Raw genomic sequence first — 22,734 nt, forward strand, 5'->3', positions numbered from 1 at the left:
CCGTTCTCATCCCAAGGCGTCATATACTGACACTTTTGACAATGCGTATACATCCAACGCACATGTCACCCTTTAGCGTCAATATATAGATATATATGGGCCAGAAGGCGCCTCCTAGTGCACTCTTAGAAGAAAAGGTTCTATATAGAACCTTAAAAGGTTCTATCAGCGCTACGTATTTGGAACCACTAAAAGGTTCTATAGAGAACCCTTTTTTAAAGGTTCAATAATAAGAACCCTTTCAGGTTCTTTGTAACAAGGAAAAAGGTTCTATATGGAACCTTTTGGGTTCATTCATTGTCATTTGTTTTGTCCTTTCCGGATTAAATATTTCATTTTATTGACAAACATCAAGCCCCTTTAATGTATTCATGAACGCATGTGAATGATCACAAAATTCAAGATATGGGGGTATATAAACGTATACAATCTTATGTAGTTAATCAATATCACACGAAGAGTGCCATTTCAGTTTTTCTCCTCCGAAAATCAGCATGATTAAAATGCGATATTAAGTTACTACAACAGTTTAATAAACAATAATTTAATTACAACTACAAAATGTTGCAGAATAATGTAATATATGAATGAATAGTAGCCTATAAAGAACATTTGTGCCAAACGGGTTCTTTCTTGTCATTATAGAACCTTTTTTGGCAACACTTTACAATAAGGTTCATTAGTTAACATTAGTTAACTACATTAGTTAACATGTACAATATGTGAACAATACTTCTTCAGCATTTATTAATCTTAGTTAATATTAATTCCAACATTTACTAATACGTTATTAAAAAAGGTTGTATTAGTTAACATTAGTTAATGGACTGTGAACTAACATGAACGCACAATGAACAGCTGTATTTGTATTAACTAACATTAACAAAGATTAATAAACACTGTAATTAATGCATGGCTCATCGTTAGTTCATGTTAGTTAATGCATTTATTAATGTTAACTAATGAACCTTATTGTAAAGTGTTACCCTTTTTTTTTTAGTATAAAAGGTTCTTTGGAGTCGAGTAAAGAACCCCATGCTTCATATATAGAACCCTTTTTTCTAAGAGTGTGGTCTAACCCTATACCTAAACCGACCCATAACCAAAGCGTGTTATATTGACGTTAAAGGGTGCCATGTGCGTTGGATTTAGACACAATGTCAAAAGTGTCACCTATATGACACCATAGGATGAGAATGCGTTGGCAGACAGGAGCGAGCAATCCAATAATATTCAACTAAGCCACTCATACAGAACATTTTCAATGTAAACAGTACTGTTCATTGCCACTTCCAGGGGTACAGTATTTCCTTATGCAAACAGGTTCTTCAAACAGAACTTCACAAGCATTCTGAATTTGTGTGGAAGTTTCTTCTGTAACACTCTATCAAATATTCACTTCAACCATGACTTCTCCTACATTGACTTGTTCGAGTTCCACTAGAAGGTAAACTGAACAAATTGGAAAAGCATATATATCCCATTGCTGCAGGTTATTATTTATAGCGCTCTTTGATCGTGGCAAGGGGCTGGGATTGTGAATATTGAATGAGGCACCTGCATGGGATTCAATCAGATGTCACATAACTATTGCATCAAAATTCAAGTACTTGAACACATACTTGTAAGTGGCCACTCTTCTTAAGCAACATGACACAAGTCCTTCAACTTAACACAAGTTTTTTAATGTTAAATTGTAAGAACTTTATAAATTGAATTTAATAAGTATTCATGAAATATGATGCAATTGTAGGCCTTTAAAACAAAATAACAACCAACTGTAAAACTAAAATGTAAAGCAATTGTTTTATAATCAGGTAACTCGGTTTAAATTAGCCATGTGTCTGTCTGCACCTCTTTCCCTTCACGGCCACATTAGTGAAAGCAGTGAGTCAGATTTATTGCTGAGAAAAAGCATTTGAAAATAGTCAATTAAGAGTATAATGAGCACTAGTATGCCCTGTTTATGCTGCAGATTCTGAGAAGACTGGCACTGACAAGCTCCTGTCATTAGTTGTGTGGAAATCTTCATGAAGCTCTTATACAAGGAAAATTAATAGTGGCATAATTTCATAGTTGGCTGAAATACATTGCTGTGGCTAAGGGCTATTGAAAATGTTTAAAAAACGAAAGCGTTCAAAGTGAATAACATTCACACATCTCATTGGCAAGCAATCTTTCTGACTTCATTTAACTCAGAAAGTTTAGAGAACTAAACAGAGCTGCATCAGTCTTGTTTAGATTTGACATTCGAAGATTGATAGTTTGAGGAACCAGCTGAATGTAAATTCATAGCATATTCATGTCAGAATCATAAAGTAAAATGCATTTCCTTTGTGGCAGAGAGATTCAATATTAATTACCTGAAGGCATGGTCAGTCAGAATAGACAAATGCAGGTTTTGAAAGCCCACCGCCAAAGGCAAACATATACTGCATATTCATACAGCTTTAATCAGCAGAAAACATTTTCATAAAACCAGGGTGAGAGAATGAAAGCCATCCAATAGTGATATAAATGTTTAAGACATCTATAAGTGTTTTTATTATTATTATTATTATTATTATTATTTGTAAAGACTAACTTGCAAAAATCATACTAAATAATATCCTAATGCAGCTGTACTGAATGTATCATACAACAACTTCCATTTATTTGATTTCACAAGCTATTCCAAAAGCAAAGTCTGCTTTTAAATATGAGTTTTCATACTATGAAGCTGCTAATCCATGCTTTATACATTTCTAATCAGGTGCGAATTTATACGAGGCTGTTTTTGAACGCAGATGAAAAAGCTTATGAAAAACTAGGATGGTTGGAAATATGACTGCTGGATGCAGACTGCAAGGTTCTGGACAGAATGGTGCAGAAAATAATTAAGCCTTTTTCAGCTAGACTGCTTCAGAGAATGCTTGGCAGATTTCAATATGGGGCCCTGCAGGAGAAATATGGAAATGAATCCAAAGAGGAAGGAAGCTGGGAATTTAAATCAGCCTGCAATGATCTAGGATACATACATCATTCAGGGAAGAAAACATGCTACGACCAAAAAATGATGTCTCACACAATATGTGCCAAGAGCTTTTTTTGTCAGGAAATCCAGACTGTCAAACCTTAGTGAGATGGAAATTATTCGCATCACATAAGAAAAAAAAAAAAAAAAAAAAAATCGATACTTTTTTTTTTCTTTAGGTGAAAATATACAACATTAAAAGGAATAGTTCTGAGAAAAATGAAACTATTGTCACCTGCATGTCTTTCCAAACACAAAATATCAGGTTTTGTATCTCTCTCTATGTAATTACAATAAATGGTGACTGAAACTTGCAAGCTTTAGAAAGGATGTGAAAGCATCATATATATATACTGTATATATATATATATATATATATATATATATATATATATATATATTATAGGGCTGTCAAACGATTAATTGCAATTAATCGCATCCAAAATAAAAGTTTGTGTTTACATAATATATGTGGGTGCACTGTGTATAATCATTTTATATACATGAATACACACACATGCTTGTATATATTTAAGAAATATTTCCATGTATATACTGCATATAGATTTGTATATAAATATAAATATTTTTTATTTTATAAATAAAAAATATTTTTTTTCTTAAATATACATGCACATGTGTGTATTTATATATACACTCTGAGAAAAAGGTATAAAGCTGTCACTGGGGCTGCACCTTTTCAAAAGGTAAACTTTTGTCCATTTCAGTTGCTAATATGTACATTTCAGGTGCTAATATGTACATTTTAGATGCTAATATGTACATTTTAAGTGTTGATATGTACATTTGAAGTGCTAATATGTACATTTTAGGTGCTAATATGTACATTTTAAGTGTTGATGTACATTTTAGGTGCTAATATGTACATTTTAAGTGTTGATATGTACATTTTAGGTACTAATATGTACATTTTAGGTGCTAATATTTACCACTATGGTACCAATATGCACCCTTTAGGTACAAAAGTGTACCTTTTGAAAAGGTACAGCCCCAGTGACAGCTTTTGTACCTTTTTTCTAAAAGAGTGTATACAAAATAATTATACACAGTGCACCCACATATATTATGTTCATTTAAAAAGAACTAACTGATAGGAATGATTCATTCCCATATTGGCCATTGCTATGTAATGATTGCACCTAGAAGAGCTAAGCTGAATTGTTAGTGAATAACGACATCACTAATCTTTCCCCAGACACTAAGCAATCAAATGACCTCTCAAGACTTGTATGGAGCACTTCTATAATAGTTTTATGGTGATTATTTGTGCGTTTTGTAGTTTAAAAGCTCTGGTAACTATTAACTGTATTGCAAATTATATCAGTGCATTAAAAAATCATTTTGTTTTCGAGAAAAAAAATGGCTTTGGATTGACACAAGGGTGAGAAAATGTTCACTTTCGGGTGAAATATTTATTCAGTGCTTTCATGAGATCTGACCGTCATGATCCTCTGTCTACTCTATGTTTCTCCTCTTTTACCCTTGATGTTTCTTGCACCCCATGTTGTGATTCTCCTACTCTGGATGGGAGATGTACAACATCAAACAGGTTTGACACTTGACAGGTCTCCTCATTCGCTCTTCAATGAGTTTGTCATTTCTCCATGCTGAGGCACTTCTGACAGACAGATAGTTTCTTGGCATCAAACTCAACAGCGCCAACATCTCAGCCTCGGGCAGAGAAAACGCGTCGTATAAGGGGGCATAACTAATTATTAAAGGGCTTTGACTAATACACACTAAAGAGATTAGCTGACCAAAGAGAATCATGGGATTGCTACATATTTAGACACAGCACTGAATACATAAAAGCTGCAGCTTTAGTAATATGCAATTATCAGAACTACCTCAAGTCAACATTTAGTACTAGTCAAGGTAGGTGATTATAAGCTTGTTTCCGTCACGTAATTGTGACATTTCTATCTCACAATTTGAACTTTATAACTCACAATAGTGAGTTTGTATCTATATTGTTCATATCTAAGATTATTTCTCACAAGGTTATACGGTTTTTTTCCATGGCATAAACAAGCTACGGTATTTGAATGAATTCAAAAAATGTATTCGATTGACATCCTTATGTACATTTCTTATTTATAAAGCACATTTCAAAAGAGCTAGAAAAATCATGTTTACCATGATATAGCTCTAAAAAAGAGAGCATGTTTACATCCGCAGTAACAGCACAGTCCTTCAACACACAGTGAATACAATGTCCCCACATTCTGCATATGCAATGCCTCCTTATTGCCTTGTTTTCTCACACTGCAGCATGTTTTATCCGAGTGAATTGATGTTTTGAATCTACTAATGGCTGAATCAATGTCTAACAACCAACGCTGCCTACTTGATTTACATGCACGAAAGAAAAATAACCTTATAACCGCTTATGCTCGGTGTCATTATGTTCTCATCTCATCTTTCAAATCACTTATAGATGACAAGCGATTATTCACCATTGGAAAAAAAAAATATTGGCACCACCAAGGGATTTCATCATTAGTATTGATTCATACAAATCTACAGCTAGACAGCGTGGAAGATAAAATGTTACTTTGTTCCAACGACACAAGACACCAGAAGGTCATGCATGCATGCAAAACTGTATTTGTTGAGGGGGAAAATTAGAGTAAGATCCTTTGAATTGGAGAGACTAGAAACACATTATAATGTTGTTAAAATGACCTCAGATAATGTGCTGTTGTAGTATAGTATGACATTAAATCAGAATTTCAGTTTTTAATCAGACAGAATCATTCGGCATATATTAAGATATCAACCTGATGCCTTGAGGGCCCTTCTGTCCTCACTGCTTTCGTCCCCTGTCATTTCAAACATGGCAGAATACTCATACTCTCATCCAACGGATCAAGAAAGGGTGTTTAAAGGAATATGTTACATACTGTAGAAGTGAAAATTCTGTCATTATTAATTATCACCCTTATGATGTCCAAACCCATATGCAGCTCTTTTCAAATTACGAATTCATACGAATTAGCCAATTCATAAAATATGTACGATTTAGCAAAATCGTACGAGTGAGGTTGTATGAATTGTTACGAATTAGCCACTTTTTAATCATTCGTCGAATTCGTACGATTTGGTCGTGAGATCGGGTTGGGATTTTTCCATTGACTGCAAGTTACATAGATACACCAGTAGAAGGAGACAAGTGACACTCTTAATGAGTGAGCCATTCATTCAAACCAATTTGTTCAAACACACTGATGCATTCAGGAACAATACAAATGGCTGTCTATATGGCTGAGTCATTGAATTATTCCAACACTATCTCACGACCAATTCGTACGAATTCGACGCATGATTAAAAAGTGGCTAATTCGTACTAATTCGTACGACCTCACTCGTACTAATTCGTACGATTTGCCTAAACCCACGTGATTTAGGTTTAGGGGCGGGGTAAGGGGTAGGTCATTTGTACGAATTCATACGAATTGGCCAATTCGTAAAATATGTACGATTTAGCAAAATCGTATTAATTCGTACGAGTGAGGTCGTATGAATTGTTACGAATTAGCCACTTTTTAATCATTCGTCGAATTCGTACGACTTGGTCGTGAGATCGGGTTGATTATTCGCTCACCCAAGCTTTGAGTAAGAAGCGGAATTTTTTTTTTTTTTACGTTGATTATAAACGTGAACTGGACAAATTTTGTCTGAAACGCAATTTACTCAGTGTTAACATATTTTTTATTGAACTGTTTACCAGTGATGTTGTGCTTATGGCTAAATCACCGCTGTGCTGACATTCAGTAAACAAACAGTACTCTTACTCATGTGATATTGCTTAAATAACACCTCTGAGGTTGACAAAAGATAATAAAATATTTGTCTGTCTTCTAAGCGTCGTAACCTTGTTCAGCTCTGTGCTCTTGGGTTCACTGGCCACTTTCAATTGTAACAGATTGTGCCAAGTCCAGTTCAGCAGCTGTGGGGGAATTATGGGAAATGTTCCATCACTTGCTCCGTGTCTTAGAGCAAAAGGTCACTACAAGAATAGAGCTTTTACTTTGGGGACAGGAGGTTATTATGACAAAGCTGTAAAGTTTGAAGCACTTTCAAGTGTGATTTTAAAATTAAATAAAAAAGACAGTGATATGTACACCACGGAAATGAAGCAAGGCTGTGCATTATTCAAAAATTAATTCAGAATGCATTCATTTAAATTGAGATTCCAAACGTTTTATATATATGACGTTATATATAGAGAGAGATTTTAAATGTTTTTGAAAGAGGTCTCCATTCTCACCAAGGTTGTATTTCTTTGATAAAAATATACTAAAAATATACAATAATATTCTTAAATATTATTATAATCTAAAATACCTGTTTTCTATTTTAATATATGTAAAAAGTAATTTATTCCTGTGATGCAAAGCTGAATTTTCAGCATCATTACTCTTCAGTGGCACATGATCCTCCAAAAAAACATTCTAATATGCTGATTTCTTATTATTATCAATGTTGAAAAAAAAATGCAGCTTAATATTCATGTAAAAGATGTAATAAACTTATTTACGCGTTATAAATCTTAATCCAATGTAATTTATCCATCCTGTTGGTCTAATAAAGTTCCTGTTGAATGACTAAATTTTATGATTTTTTTTTTCAAATTTTCAGTTCCCACCATTCAAATTCGACCTCACACTCATGAAATTCGAAAGCAATCCGATTTGCAATGTTACTGAATCCAGATATTGTTAAATACCTGAACACTAAAACACTGCTCGTATGATGTTTTAGAAAGTTCACAATGCAAAGTTGAGTATAAAACTCCCAAACAAGGTTAATTTTTTCTCCCCAGTCTTCAGGTATGTCCCCTGGACGATGCATGATGCTTCAGTCTAGGCGATTAATGTTCCTGTTCTCTCATCTTTAACTGTGGAGCAGGACCGGGTTTGGACTAATGGCAGTCAGCCCAGCTAGACTGATTACTAGAAGAGAGAACTAAATAGCACTTCCTAATTACCTGCTCAAGAAAAAGCAGATCGTTGGCACCGGTTTTACACTGGCTTGCCCAAATCACTATCTTCATTATAAACAGGGCGGGACAGATAACAGAAATGATGAGACTCACTGAATGATAGGCTATTTCCTGAGGTTACTGACTAGTTCCTGTTAAATGTGCTCTACTTTTTACAAAGAGGGGAATTCTCCAGGATTGAATTGTGCTGATTTATGATTGAATTGTTGGATTTACGAAAATAAGTAAACATATCAAAAATCTGTGCAGAATGTGCAATTCCACATCAAAACAACAACCATTAAAGAGAACATTACCAACATATTCAACCTTGTTTTTCGCTGCTTGAGTGGCAATGTTTACTATAGTGTTCGGGACAAAAGAGTTTTAAATTGGCACTCGCAAGTAGATCAAAAAGAGACACTTGTGAAGTTTGTTTGTTTGTAGTGTGGACGGCTTGTTTGTGAGGAGACTGCTGTTTAATATTACATTGGGAACAAGTGGAAATGTAATCAGAGATGAGGGAATTAGCTTCCTTCTCACAATATTCCGTGAAGTTCGTTTGTCCATATTAGCACTTTGATGTTTGAACCTTAAAGTGGTTTCATTCTACATGTTTTAAAGCTGAAGTGTGTTTTTTGTCATGTTAAAAACTTCCTTTTATACCAGTTTAATATGCAAAATGGCTTTTCACAATGAGCATACACTGGGTTATCGTCGTGCTAAGCTCCGCTTTTAAACCCGGATAAAGGAATGTTAGAAGAGGGGTCGGCACACCATTTTACCCGGGGTTAGAGCAGGGTTGGCACCACTTTTGTGCCATTAACCTTGCATTGAGTTGCAAAATGCATACAGAGTGAAACAATGTCAATGGAAAAAAATGTCAAATGGCGACAGAAAACGTGACAATTGGAGTAAGAGACCATTTCATTCTTACATTTATAGTCTGAAAACTGCATTCTGGAAAAACGTAATATTGCAGTTGCCATAATATGAGGACACAATGCTAGAGCCTTCATGTAAACAGGTCTCATGCTGCATCCGTCCAATCAGTGATGACGCAAATATGCAAATAAGCACGTTAACCCTGGGTTAAGAATGACCTAGTGTTAAATATATTTCATGGGTGAAAAGTCCTATTGTAGTTGAGTCAACATCACGACTACATTGGCATTGGGATGAAATCTTTTTGGCTAAACAATGGCAAAAAGTTTGGGAAAACTCATTATGCAGTGCCGGAGACACACTTCAGCTTCAAGCAACTCTGGGAGGCAAACATTTCTGACTCCAGATTTTGGGAACAAACAATGCGGGCATCTTTCAAATCAGGTTTTGAAAGACCACAGCTGCTAGATCTCGTGTACAAAGCCCCATTTCGTCCAGCAGAACATAATTACTCTCACCCACACAAGCCAATATGAATATACACACAATCCCTTTGATGCGTTCAGCGTGTGAACAGAGAGACGGAGCGTGCTGATAAGATGTTTGGAGACGACGTGGCGTGTTTCTCCTGCTTCGTGTCAGTCTCGGCTTCAGATCAGGGTGATTCATTCTGAGCTCTTCACTTTAATTACAAATTGCCTGCAGCATAAACCTTCAGCAGCAACAAAATAAACTATTTACTATTTGATTGCCACAGGCATGCAGTTAGCAAAGACAACCCACAAGCTTCTAAAGGGACAGTCTGAGCCTCACAGATGTTCCCTGTCACGGTAAAGAACCAAACGAGCAATGCAGGTGCAACGCGACATGATCTTCAGCCAAAGGAAAGGGGATAAAAAAACAGAAACAGAAACAGAGCAGAATGCTGACTTGCTTTGGGGACTATGAAGAAATGTGTCTCTCAGCAATTTGTATATATGTTGCACTATATAAATAATTAATTTTTAACAAACACCGTACTGTACATTTTCATGATGTGCACAGTCGAACATGACGTCTTGGCTAAATACTCACAGTGGTTTTTATTGCGTTGGCAAGAGCTCTAAATCTTCCTGCTCTTTTAAAAGGAATAGTTCACCCACAAAATGTGTCATGATTTACTCACCCTTGTGATGTTCAAACTCTGTGTATGTCTTGCTTTCTTCTGCAGAACACAAAAAAGCAAGCCAGTATAATGAAAGATAATGGGATCCATGGTATCGAGCTCCAAAAGCGCCATAAAAAATATAAAAAAAAATAATAATAATAAAACGTGTGCACTATTTTTCTTAAGTGATAGAAAATGCAAGGTTTGCATTTTCTTGGTGTATCACATTTTTTATTTTTAAACTTTAGCACTAAAGTGCACAGTAATAAAATGAGATGGAACACACACACACACACTGATTACAAACCTTTAACACATACTATATAAACCCTCAGGTGTTCGCTTTGTAAAAGGTCAACTCTGTAATACACAGTTGTGTGTTCCATAAAAAAAGCACCAAAAGAAGCAGGTTTTTAATAAAGGAAACTTTGCAGTAACCTTTCTGAAGATTTTAGAAAGAATCAATCAATCTTTTATTGTGTCTACCTGCAAGTTTGTCAGGCAGGGCAGATCTTGTAGGACTCATGTCTTCACTTTCATTTTGTAATTATCAAAGTAATTGTTGAGATAACTTGATAACAATCTCATAAAGTGCCCAGCAAACACAGAATGTTCCCCGAATGGTCCCATGAGGTTATTTTTTTGGGAACCAAACAAGAACGTTGTCATGTCATGTCATGTCATGTTTATTTATAAAGCACATTTAAAAACAGCTTCCGCTGACCAAAGTGCTGTACATATAAAATCAAAAATCAAAAACAATCTCAAAATAATAAAATACAATGGATCATTACGTAATAGAAAATAAAACATAGTAGAACGGCCAAAGTAACCTGCTTAAACAGTGTTGAACGCTATGGAAAACAGGTGTGTTTTTAGACTGCTTTTAAATTGCTCAACAGATTCTGCGGATCTAACGGAGATAGGTAGGCTATTCCAGAGCCGTGGTCCTACCACTGAAAACGCTCTGTCCCCGCGGGTGATGAGCCTAGTTTTCGGGACAGTCAAAAGGAGCTGATCCGCTGACCTTAATGCTCTGGCGGGGGTGTAAGAGTACAGCATATCGGAAAGATAAGGTGGTGCAGTATTAGTTAAACATTTAAAAACTATTAATAAAATTTTAAACTGCACTCTAAAAGATACAGGGAGCCAGTGTAATGAGGCCAGTACAGGGGTAATTTGGTCCCTCTTTCTTTTCCCTGTCAGAAACCGAGCAGCCGCATTCTGTACCCCTTGGAGGCGGCGGAGAGAGCGCTGTTCGAGTCCGCAGTACAAGGAATTACAGTAGTCCAGCCGCGATGTCACGAAGGCATGGACTGCTCTCTCTAGGTCTTTCTTGGGGAGATAGGGCTTGATTTTACTTAAAAGTCTTAAATGATAAAAGCTACTCTTTACCACTGCACTGACCTGTTTGTCAAATTTAAAACTACAATCAAGAATCACTCCTAAATTTTTTGTGCTTGAGCGAGAGAATGTATCCAGTGGGCCGATAGCACTGTCCCAGCCCTGCAGACAGTTTGGTTTCCCAAAGACTACAATTTCGGTTTTGTTTTTATTAAGACTTAAAAAATTTGAGTCCAACCATAATACCACCTCCTCAAGACAGTTCTGTAAAGTTTTAATCGCAGTAAGGTCGTTTAAGTTCAATGGGAGGTAGACTTGAACATCGTCTGCAAAGCAGTGAAAGGCCACATTGTGTTTCCTAAAAATGGCCCCGAGCGGAAGCATATAGAGTGAGAATAAAACAGGGCTTAAAATTGCACCCTGGGGCAGGCCGTAATTTAGTGACAATGTTGAAGAAGAGTGGTCACCAAGCTGAACCGAGAAACTTCTGTTAGATAAAAACGATTTAAACCATTGCAGGGCAGTACCCTTAATGCCCGCGCAATGCTCTAAGCGCGATAGGAGTGTGGCATGGTCTACAGTGTCAAATGCGGCTGTCTGTTATAGGAATGTTCCATGTAGGTTAATTTTAGGTTCCATTTTTATAGTGTAAGGAGAAAGTTCCAGGAACGTTTCCTTAACCTTAAGGGAAAGTTCTGGGAACCAAAAACTAATGTTCCCAGAACGTTCCCAGAACCTAAATTTGTTTTCTGGGTTGTTATATCAGCCTATTCAATATGGATATTAATGTATCACTACGGGATGTGATGGTTTCAATGAATCATGTATTTGCTTTGTTTCTCTAGATTCAAGAGAAATATAAGCATGTGATCCAGCTGGGAATCTCTAATCGAGCTCTTAGCCATCTGCGTACTGACCCTTCCCTCGGATCTGTGCTAATGGAAACGTCTTTCATTGTCCTTGAGCACAGACAGATCTTAGTATGCCATGTTAGTATGCTACAGTTTTGTTTATTATTATATACAACGTATACAGCGAGCAAGTAAGAATAGACTGGTCTCAGTATTGGAAATTAGGACAGTTTTTTGCTCATTGACTGAAAAACACAGTTCATTTCAAAATTCACTACCCTATGCAGACCCATGCAAAGCATGCTGGGAACCGGGTGCCACAGTGAATGGTTGCCTACTGCTCGGTGTGTGCATGTCCACAGTTTGCAATGTGTTTGTTTTCACTACTCACTGCTCCTAATGTGTATGGATGGGTTAAGAGGACTAATTCTGAGTATGGGTTCCCATAGTTGGCTTTTACATCACTTCGCTTCACTTCACTTCACTTTACTTGAACAGATTCCCGGTCCAGTCTGTTATGTCAAGAAAACTGATTAATGTAGTCCCAACACAAAATAAACTTTCATTTTACAAATTTAAGTTGATTTAAACATAATCATATTCATTTTTGACAAAAGTTACATAATTAAGTTGCTTCAGCACATTTTAAATTTGAGAAATTTGATCAAGCAAAAATTATTTTTTTTAAAACAGATTAGAATGTATATATATATATATATATATATATATATATATATATATACTCTTAGAAGAAATGGTTCCCCCGCTTCATATATGGAACTCCAAAATGGTTCTATATAGAACCATGTTTTTGGTAAAAGGTTCTATTGGCCAAGTACCGAACCCCAGGGTTCTATATAGAACCCAGAGGAACCCTTTTTTTAAGAGTGTATAGAACCTTTTAGGGGTTCGAAATACAAAGAGCTGATAAAACCTTTTAAGGTTCTATATAGAACCTTTTCCTCTAAGAGTGTGTGTATATATATATATATATATATATATATATATATATATATATATATATATATATGTGTGTGTGTGTGTGTGTGTGTGTGTGTGGTGAAGAGGGAGCCAACACTTTACATTTTTGTCCTGTGCACATTAGTGATGGGAATTGCTCTGTTTACTTGCATGCCTTTGAAAATGTTATGAACAGTTAGTTCACGTTTTCTCTGTGGCAGTCACGCTGCAGACAATTGGTCTGAATCAAATATTTAATTTAAATTTCAGTGTGGATTACATCTCATCGCTAAAAGTTCAATAACCGATGAAACCATAGTGCATGATATGGTCCTCCAATCCAATCTGACAAGTTGAATTGTAATTCCATCTCTGGTTTGCTTAGAAGGACAATTTGCTCTTGCTGGTGCATTAACATATTTGCACTCTCATACCGCCTGCGGCAAATGTTATTTAAACTAATCTGATCTGTGCAGATGCCCAGATAAATAAGCCAAAAGAGACAAGCCCTCCAGCAGAATATCTCCATTCAGGTTGTAATAAACTCATCTCTCTTTAATAGATCGTACTGTTTTTCGTACTGGTGGTTGTGGTGACATTGGCTGCAAGACAAACCAGGGAACATCAGGCAAAGATGTAACTGATAAATGATATGTAAGTGATAATGTTTCTTGCACCACCGTGAAAAGTGATTGAAAAGCTTTTACTTTGCTAACAAGTAAATGGACTGCATTTATATAGCGCTTTCACAGACCCAATGGCCCAAAATGCTTTGCATTTTGCCTCACATTCACCCATTCATACACTCATTCACACACTGACGGCGGTGTCAGACACATAAGGCGGGGTTAGATGACTTGCTCATGGACACCTCGACACTTGGTCAGGTGGAACCGGGGATTGAACCACCAACCTTCTGGTTTGTAGACAACCTACATGAACCACTGAGCAACATGAGCTTTACATAAGGACATTTATCGTATTTGAGCTGCGGGTGAACCGACATGTTTTTACTCGGGGATATGTTGTGCCTGCACTCTTTTGGCACCCAAAGTGAACTTTCCAAAGCTGTTCTGAAATGTCACACAATGTGTTTTGTTTACTGGTTTTGAACATCCCCTATCTACACAACAGGTTCTGCTTTTTAATTTCTCCTCTTTGTTATTGATGCAGCTCGGCTTCTCAGATTACTGGGCTCATTGTTTGTACAAGATGTAATTATTGATCGGCTGGCAATCTGTTTGGCCTTGAAAGGTTCTTTTCAGTGCTTGTCTCAGCCCAGCTGTTGCTCTCTTCCCATGTGGTTAACAAATGGACATTAGGTTGAAAAAACTTAAGGCTCACTGTTTTAGACTACTAATTACTTGTATCTCTATCACTATTATAGTGGGAAATGATTTACGGGAAGATTCAAAATGTTGCCTGCAATTTGATTCATACAAACCCACAACATTGCAATGGTTACATGCAAAATAAATGACAGTGCTGATGCTCAAAATAATGCTTTGCAGAAAAAGATCTGAAATTTTGAAGTTGGTTTGTGCAGCTTATTTCCCATGATGCTCAGCATACAAGAGCAGGGGTATTGAACCAGCGTGTTGTCCCTTTGTCAATAAATCCATGGACAGCGCCTCGGAAAACACTGTTATTACCTTGAAGTGAAGACTCTTTTATTAGCTTGGAGTGTATTCTTGTAGAAAATGAAACTGATAGCAAAGGATCAAATCCCTTTGAAAGCAATAACACTGGCACAGATTTGCACATTTTCAAATTGACAATATTTCTATGCAATGGGAAACAGTAAAACCTAAACAGCGTTGTGTAATGAGGTTCATAAAACCAGTGGACTGGTTATTCAAATACCACCACATGCGCTCAAACCTTCATTTATCCAAATGAACAGAATCACTTGAATGTGAATTTACGCCACACAAGCTGGCGCTGTTTATTACCAACATCCTCTGAGGTGGAGAAAACTAGACCGTTCATGAGTTGTAGGTAAACAGTCACTGCTTTCCACTGAAGCTCCTTATATTAAAATCATAAATACGTATCGATTACAACTCTTGAGTGAACTTTGATTGATTCACTTGGGAACAGCAATTCATTTTTTGTCCACTGTAGAGGACGTTTATTTTTAGGGAAATTCTCTTCCACATGCCACAGTCATGGATATTAAAGTCGGCATGAAATCAAATTTGATAAATCTTCTTTTTAAAATGTAATATTGTAGTGTTTATTATAAATGATTTATTTGTGCACTTCATTATTTTTTAAAAAATTAATCTACCCTTATAATCTTTAATCAAATACATTACCCTTCCCTCCCCCATCGATACGACCTCTCTTCTATTTCGGTCACGTGGAATGGCGAAAGGGTGCGGCCAGATCCGATGAGGGTGTGGCTATCGATGCTCCGCCTCTCAGAGAATCACATTCAAATCTGCCTCCATTTTGTTTCCAATGCCCAACCTCCAATGTTCCAATCAATTCCCAAAGAATAATATCAAGCCCTGCCCTACATTTTTTTCTAATTTCAGATGCCGTTTCACTCGGATATATGTCACGATACGGAACAAATTAAAATCTCAACTTCCGTTTCACGCCGACTTTAAAAGGAGCATATCAGCTTATCAGGGACACCAAATGGTCAGCAGAACGTTTTTTTTTTTAATAAAATAAAATACCTCTAAAGCACTAGTATATTCAAACCAATCTTACGGCAATTTGTACGAATTTTACGAGGTGGCTAATACATAATTCAACATGATAACATGACTTTTGCGTAACCATACACGCCACTTTCAAGTCAAGTGTTGTGTTATCTATATGCATTTTGAGCTATCTGCGTGCATGTCTATACGCCATTAATGTCCGAGTGATTCCGCGTGTACGTACACGCCGTTAAATGTCCGAGCAAAACGAAGCAAAATGTAGATCTACATCTGGGGAGCGATATTTTTTCCAAGGATGGTAGGGGAAGACTCATAAATGCTATTAACCCCAGTATGGCAGGTCATATATTTATATATACAGTAATGTAACGTTAAGTCAACAACGTTCATAAACACACTGAAAAGCGATTATGCGTGTTGATAGCGCGCCAAAAATGGAAATACGAATTGGCGGGTCATACACAAGCAATTTCATGAGATCAGTCTGCATAATTATCGAGTTGGCCCATTCGTAAGAATTCGTACGAATGACCTACCCCTGACCCCGCCCCTAAACCTACCCATCACATGGGTTTAGACAAATCGTACAAATTGGTCGTGAGATAGCGTTGGTATATTACAAAAAATTAACCAAAACACCCATTTTTGCCTATAAGACATTGAAATGTCAGCATTGAGCTTCAACTGCATATCCCAGCAGTGTTTGTTGGATATCAATCGTATTACAATTTTCTGGCCCTGGTCCAGCATGATGACTCTCCAAAGCCACGTTGTCACATCAGCCTGTCACCAATGTAATAACCATTTTCTGGATTACACAAAAGCAAAACACATGAAAATAAGAGGATAAACAATGGAGGAAAACAAATATGTAGCCATGCATTAATATAACTTTTCTTTTAGATGCTATTTCCATCTCTTTAGCACCTGTCAGCTCCGTTTCTGCTGTCTGCAGTAAAGTGCCTTTTAAATCTGACATGCATCTAGTGGGCAGCTATAATTTCACCAGCATGAGCTGCAGGTTATGCTTGACTTATTCATTGTTTTGGATAGTGTGTATAACAAATATAAGCAAACGCCGGCCCTGCTGTATGTAAGTGCATGTGGATTACAATAATCGTTATTTACAGGTAAACTCGAAATGCTTCCCTAAAATCCTAACTGTGATAATAAGCTTAATTTCCTTAAATATCTCATTTTAATAATTTGTTTATAAATAGCTATGGTTAAGCACTACAGTTCTTTATAATTGGGCACCCATTAAAAACATGTCAATGTAAAATTGCGTATTGTTAACAGACATTGATAGTTAAAATGATTAAGATAAATAAATGGAAAGCTGTTCATATTTATATATGTGTGTGTGTGTGTGCTGGAGAGCATCTGATTGTGTCTCACTACTGTGATCCTGTGTGCTCTCTCTCCTCTGTTATTTGTCATGCTGTGATGGATGGGCTGCTAGTTTGGGTTTCTTGATTAATATGCTGCTCACACACTCCAGCTGTAGTGTGTTATGTCACAAACTGGGAGTTTGGTCAGTAGGGGACAAAAGGTCAGGTGATATGTCAGGTCCCTGCAGATACCAGATAGAAATCTAAAATAATGATTTTTTAACCTGGTTCACCATCAACACCCAAAGACAGGAACATGTGGTTTTCCAAACATCATTGAATTATTCACTCAATCGATTTGTTCAAAAACGTTGATTCATTCAGAACAATGAAACAATGAGACTCACGGGTTGCTACTACGTATATATTAACATTAACAGGTGCATTTGATTAAAATGAGCTTTATAACAATAAACCACCTTTTTATTGCTTGAATAAAAACATGCTTCATGCTGATATAAATCAGGTTATTTGAATAAATCAGAGTATCAAGAGTGACAAATGGGTTTCTGTTAAATACAACACAAACTCAATGACAAGGTAAATGACTATATATTGGCTTAACTAGAAATAATTACCTAGTCTTATATCACTGATTCCATATTAGCTGAGTATGAGAATTATGTAGATTTATCATGGCTTTATCACTGAACTGAACGGTGCATATTATATTTCCTCTCTGTCAATACTTTAATAAGTCTCCAATGAAAACACGGACATGACAATTCACATGGAATGCTTTTGCATTTGGTTACAACAAAGGTTTTCCCAATGTTCCATGGACATTTTTATTCCGTATTTTCACAAATTAAGGAATAATTAGGAATACGAAATCTCAAATTAAAGGAGTAGTTCACTTAAAAAAAAAAAAAATTGCTGATAATTTACTCACTCCTATGTCACCCAAAATCCATGCCATTCTTTCTTCAGTCGAAAAGAAATTAAATTTCCATTATTTTTCTCCATATAATGGACTTCATTGGGAACCAAACAGTTCAAGGTCCAAAAGACAGTTTCAGTGCAAACTGGAGCTTTTAAATGGCTTTAAACTTATCAAAAACCTTAATTTCTTTTCCACTGAAGAAAGAAAGACGGACATCTTGGATGAGATGGGGGTGAGTAAATTATCAGCAATTTTTTTTTTTTTTTTTTTTTTTTAAGTGAACTACTACTGAAAGAAAGATTGGGAAAGAAAGAAACTGAATTCTTGCTAAATGATTTTAATCTGTGCTGTCTAATATGATGGGATAATCAAATAACCTTCAAATCCGCTCTAAATGCGATATGGACCCCTCACAGTGGTTTTCTGGCTGACAGAATAATTGGACATCAGCCGGATGGGTTTAAACAATCCAAGAGGAGAGTCTGACTCGGTAATTGACCATTATCAACAGGAGATGAAGAATTGTGTCTGATCGTCTGCATGCAGTCCAAATAATCACAATATCAAGATATGTGCTAGATAAAATTAGACAAATATTTTGCATGGAATTACATTTCCAATAACAGCTTGGAAGGTTATTGGTAATGACATGTAAAAACTGCAATATAACAAAAACCCATCCAGATGGAACATTAAATGAAATGGAAACTTCACCTTCATTTGCATTCAAGGTTGTAAACTGAATTATTCATGAACTCAGAGGGGTATAGAGGTCTCATCAAGATGCTTTGATTCAAAAACATTTTACACCATTATCCATTAAAGCATCACATGGGAATATTGCACAAATTAGAAGTCTATAAGTACCCTTTTAAAAGCATAAAAGCTTACACTTTGTCTAAAATAATCTGGTTGTTTTTAATTTCATTCCAAGCGTTTTATTACCATCTAAGCCTACATAACAGAGCATTTTATTTTAGCATTTTCAAAATGATTCATGACACAGTAGTGTCATCAGTGTAATTGAGGCTAGTTGTCCAAAAACCCAATCGTTAAAAAAAAAACTTAATTTGGATTATTTCCAGTTCTTTGATGGAGGACATTCCAAATCTTTTTTTTTTTATTTATTTATTTAGATTGTATTATTCTAAATTATGCACATGCATCATTGACAGAGCATGCCAAATATTGCTTGCAGATGTAATGTATCCCATGCTGTGGTTTTGCAGTATTTTAATTTTCACAAAACAAATATAAAAGAAACTAAAGTGGCTATAATCGAGCTCATTGGACGTAATGGGAAATTCTTTGGAGAAGCAAATTAAATCCTGCTGAAATCATTATAGCTGACAAATGTCGTGGCAATTACAACAGGTGGACTCCTGCCATTGCTTGCTCTGTGGAGCTCTTAATGGGCTTCTCATAATGCAATGGTTTTTGAAAAGTGTTAGCCTTTCAAATTTATGGGAAACTAGTGTTCAAGAGTATGCATTTCGGGAGTGTTTATGTGCGCGAGTTTACATATTCCGTGGTTTAATCCCAACAAATGCATGTTAAAGGGATAGTTCACTTTGAAATTATTTTTTTAAATGTTTTAGCTTACCTCAAGGGCATCCGAGATGTAGGTGTTTCTGTGTTTCCGCAGTATTTTCAATTTTGATATTTTTAGGTCAAACCGTTCTTGTCTGTCAGTCATATGATGCAGGTCTATGGTCACCACCTCAAAGAGCATGCACAGAGAAGTCCAAATTAAACATGATTTAATGACTCGTATATGTAAGTACATTGATGGCATCATTTAAGACACGAAACGAGCGGTTTGTGTGAGAAAACGAACAGTATTCCATATATTCAGTATATCCAAGTGATCTGAGGGCGCAGGCGCTTTGGTCTGCACCGGAAGTGATCTCTCGCGCGGTTGCGGGAAAAAAAAATCAAGTTGTCCGTTATACAGGAAATCGCAATGAAAGATGATTTCGATATATATATAAATATTTTTAGATCGTCACATTGAAAGGTAACACTTTTGAAATCTCTGTGTAAACAATGAGTGACATAAACGCGCGACAGATCACTTCCGGCGCTTACACAAACCGAAGCGCCCGCGCCCTCAGATCACTTGGATCATTTTCTCACACAAACCGCTCGTTTCGTGTCTTAGGCCATCAATGTGTACTTACATTTGTAACAAAGACACCTACATCTTGGATTTTTTTTTTTTACAAGTTGATGATTTTGTATGAATCTGTACAATATAAATGTAAAAAATAGAAAAATGTTAATTTATTTTAGGAAAAAAAAAAAGTAAGAATTAACCCCACCCCTAAACCTATCTGCCACTGGGGTGTAAGCAGATCAGACCAACATTGATTAGAATTAGCCACCAATTAGCTTTAAAACATACTGCATGCCATCCTGCCATCTACACAGCATATAACATATGTATATATATATATATATATATATATATATATATATATATATATATATATATATATACACAGTATATAAATTTAAAAAAAAAACATAGCACAAAGCAGTTTAAACTGCAGTATGCTGTTATACATGGCCTAAAACATTCCTGCATTGCCATTGAGATGAAATTAGAGTTTCAGATCAATGCACATCATCTGACTCAGACAACACACTTTGTCAGATACGTTTAACACAGTTCTAACATCTTTCCACTGACAGTCTCATCTCGGTTGTGTGTAGTAGTGTGTGAAGAGATTTAGATGCCAGCTAAACCCGCCATCAGGGAACTGCTGAAATTGTCCGGAGAAAGCAGCAAAAGTTTTCAAACGAAACAAAGCCCAGTTGCAAAAAAATAGGGGTCTATACACTGTTATGATCTATTAAAGATGACAAATGGTCGGCACATGGTATAAACGGGTTGTCCCTATTCTCTTAACGGGTGTGTTTAGGGCGTAACATGCAATAAACCAATCAGAGTCTCATCCTCCATTCGCTTTAAAAGTCAGTTATTCGCGCCATGGCAGATTTGCTATTTACATGGAGGAATTTGCAAGTGGAAAGACTGAACGTTTCTCTAGCGAGGAAACGGATCTGCTCGTGTGCGAGGTTGAATGAAGCATGCAAACAGACCAGATTCCACCATATCTTTATGTACACAATGATAATCTTTTACATTGTAATCCTTTTATTTTTAATATTGGGTATGTTTGTGTGCTGCTGTGTGTGTAATAAGCAAAGTGTACGCGTGTTGTGGACCCGCATATTACTAATGCGCCCTTCAAATAACAACTACGCCATTGACTTTAGATCAGGTTTTTGTGGGTCATTGGCGCAGTCCATTTGTAGTTGCCTCTAAATAGCAATGCGTTAACAATGCGCCTGAACAGACCTAGTTTTCAGACCAGCACACCCATGGATGCACAAATGGGCACAAACACATTTGTTATTTAAACAACTTGGCGCAGGACGTGAAAATGATAACTGGCGCCGCATTGAGCAGATTGAGTGGATGAGGCCCTTAATGTGTGATCACGGGTGGGCAAGTTTCAGTCTCCTCCAATGATCTGATCTGTTTTATTAACCAAAGGGATTCAGTTTGCTCTACATCTCAGTTTCTAAACCTCCATCCTCCAGTTCTCTATGTATTCCGGGCAGCATGCCGGTTTTGAATGACACTTCAGGGGAGCTGATCCCCGGTTGTAGCACATGTTCCACCCCGACTACACACTGTTCAACAAACACTCACCTAATTCCTGCTTTCCTCTTCTGTCCCGATCCCCCCTACAGGCGTCCTCTCTCGTCTTTTCTCTTCTATCTCTTTATCTCCCACTCATTTGACTATCCTTGCACAGAAATGGCTGAGATGATTTGTATTCATTCTGATATGAGCTCCTGCTCTCATGCTCTCAGAAGACTTGCAAAGAAGGCTGGAGAAGTGTTGGATTTGTGTAATACCTCCCAATGGCTTCTTCCTAGCAGTCTCATATGCCACATTAACAATCCCATTGGCTCTCACGTCAGTCATTGTTGTTTCAATACGGCAGCGGTGCGTGCGCAGCTTACTAAAATTCCTGCCATGGACATTTTCCAGTCGTGATGTCCAGCCAAGGCCTCCCACAGGCTGCTCCCTTCAGGGTTTTCGGCAGCGCTAACCTGAACAGATAAAACTAATGCACTGCGGCACTTTTATAATACCATTTATGTCACCTAGACATCATTTAAATATATCTATAGAGTCATTTTATCCACTCAGGTAAAGCTCAACCAGGAAACATAGCAACTTTGGCTATATTACAATGCCAGACAGCTTTAAGGTTAATCATATTGGTCCCACTTTATATTAAGCGGCTTTAAGTAGCCTACTGTGTACTTGCATTGAAAAAATAATAATTTGATACAATGGACATGTTTATAAATTATACTTAGAAGAGGGCAGGGCAACCTGTCACTTACTGTACTGTACCTGAGATCCACCAATAGCAAACCTCAACTATCCACCAATAAATTCTTCATGGACAAAATCAAGTCCTGCCCTACACTTACTCTTGCTCGAGAAGTAATTTCACTCACAGGGAAGAAAAGACTATCGCGTATGACATTTCATG

General features: G+C 36.6%; 1 long non-coding RNA gene across 1 annotated transcript in view; it reads right to left on the reverse strand.

Moving 5' to 3' along the window:
* Positions 1 to 22,159, reverse strand: part of LOC120474758 (uncharacterized) — a 179,903-nt gene extending 157,744 nt beyond the window's left edge. The window contains exon 1 of the long non-coding RNA XR_005621822.2: positions 21,876 to 22,159. This is a non-coding gene — a long non-coding RNA (uncharacterized LOC120474758). The remainder of the gene's footprint in view (positions 1 to 21,875) is intronic.
* Positions 22,160 to 22,734: the final 575 nt, after the last annotated feature.

This window comes from Pimephales promelas, chromosome 17, assembly GCF_988280905.1.
Source record: "Pimephales promelas chromosome 17, fPimPro1.hap1.1, whole genome shotgun sequence".
Classification (NCBI taxonomy): Eukaryota; Metazoa; Chordata; class Actinopteri; order Cypriniformes; family Leuciscidae; genus Pimephales; species Pimephales promelas.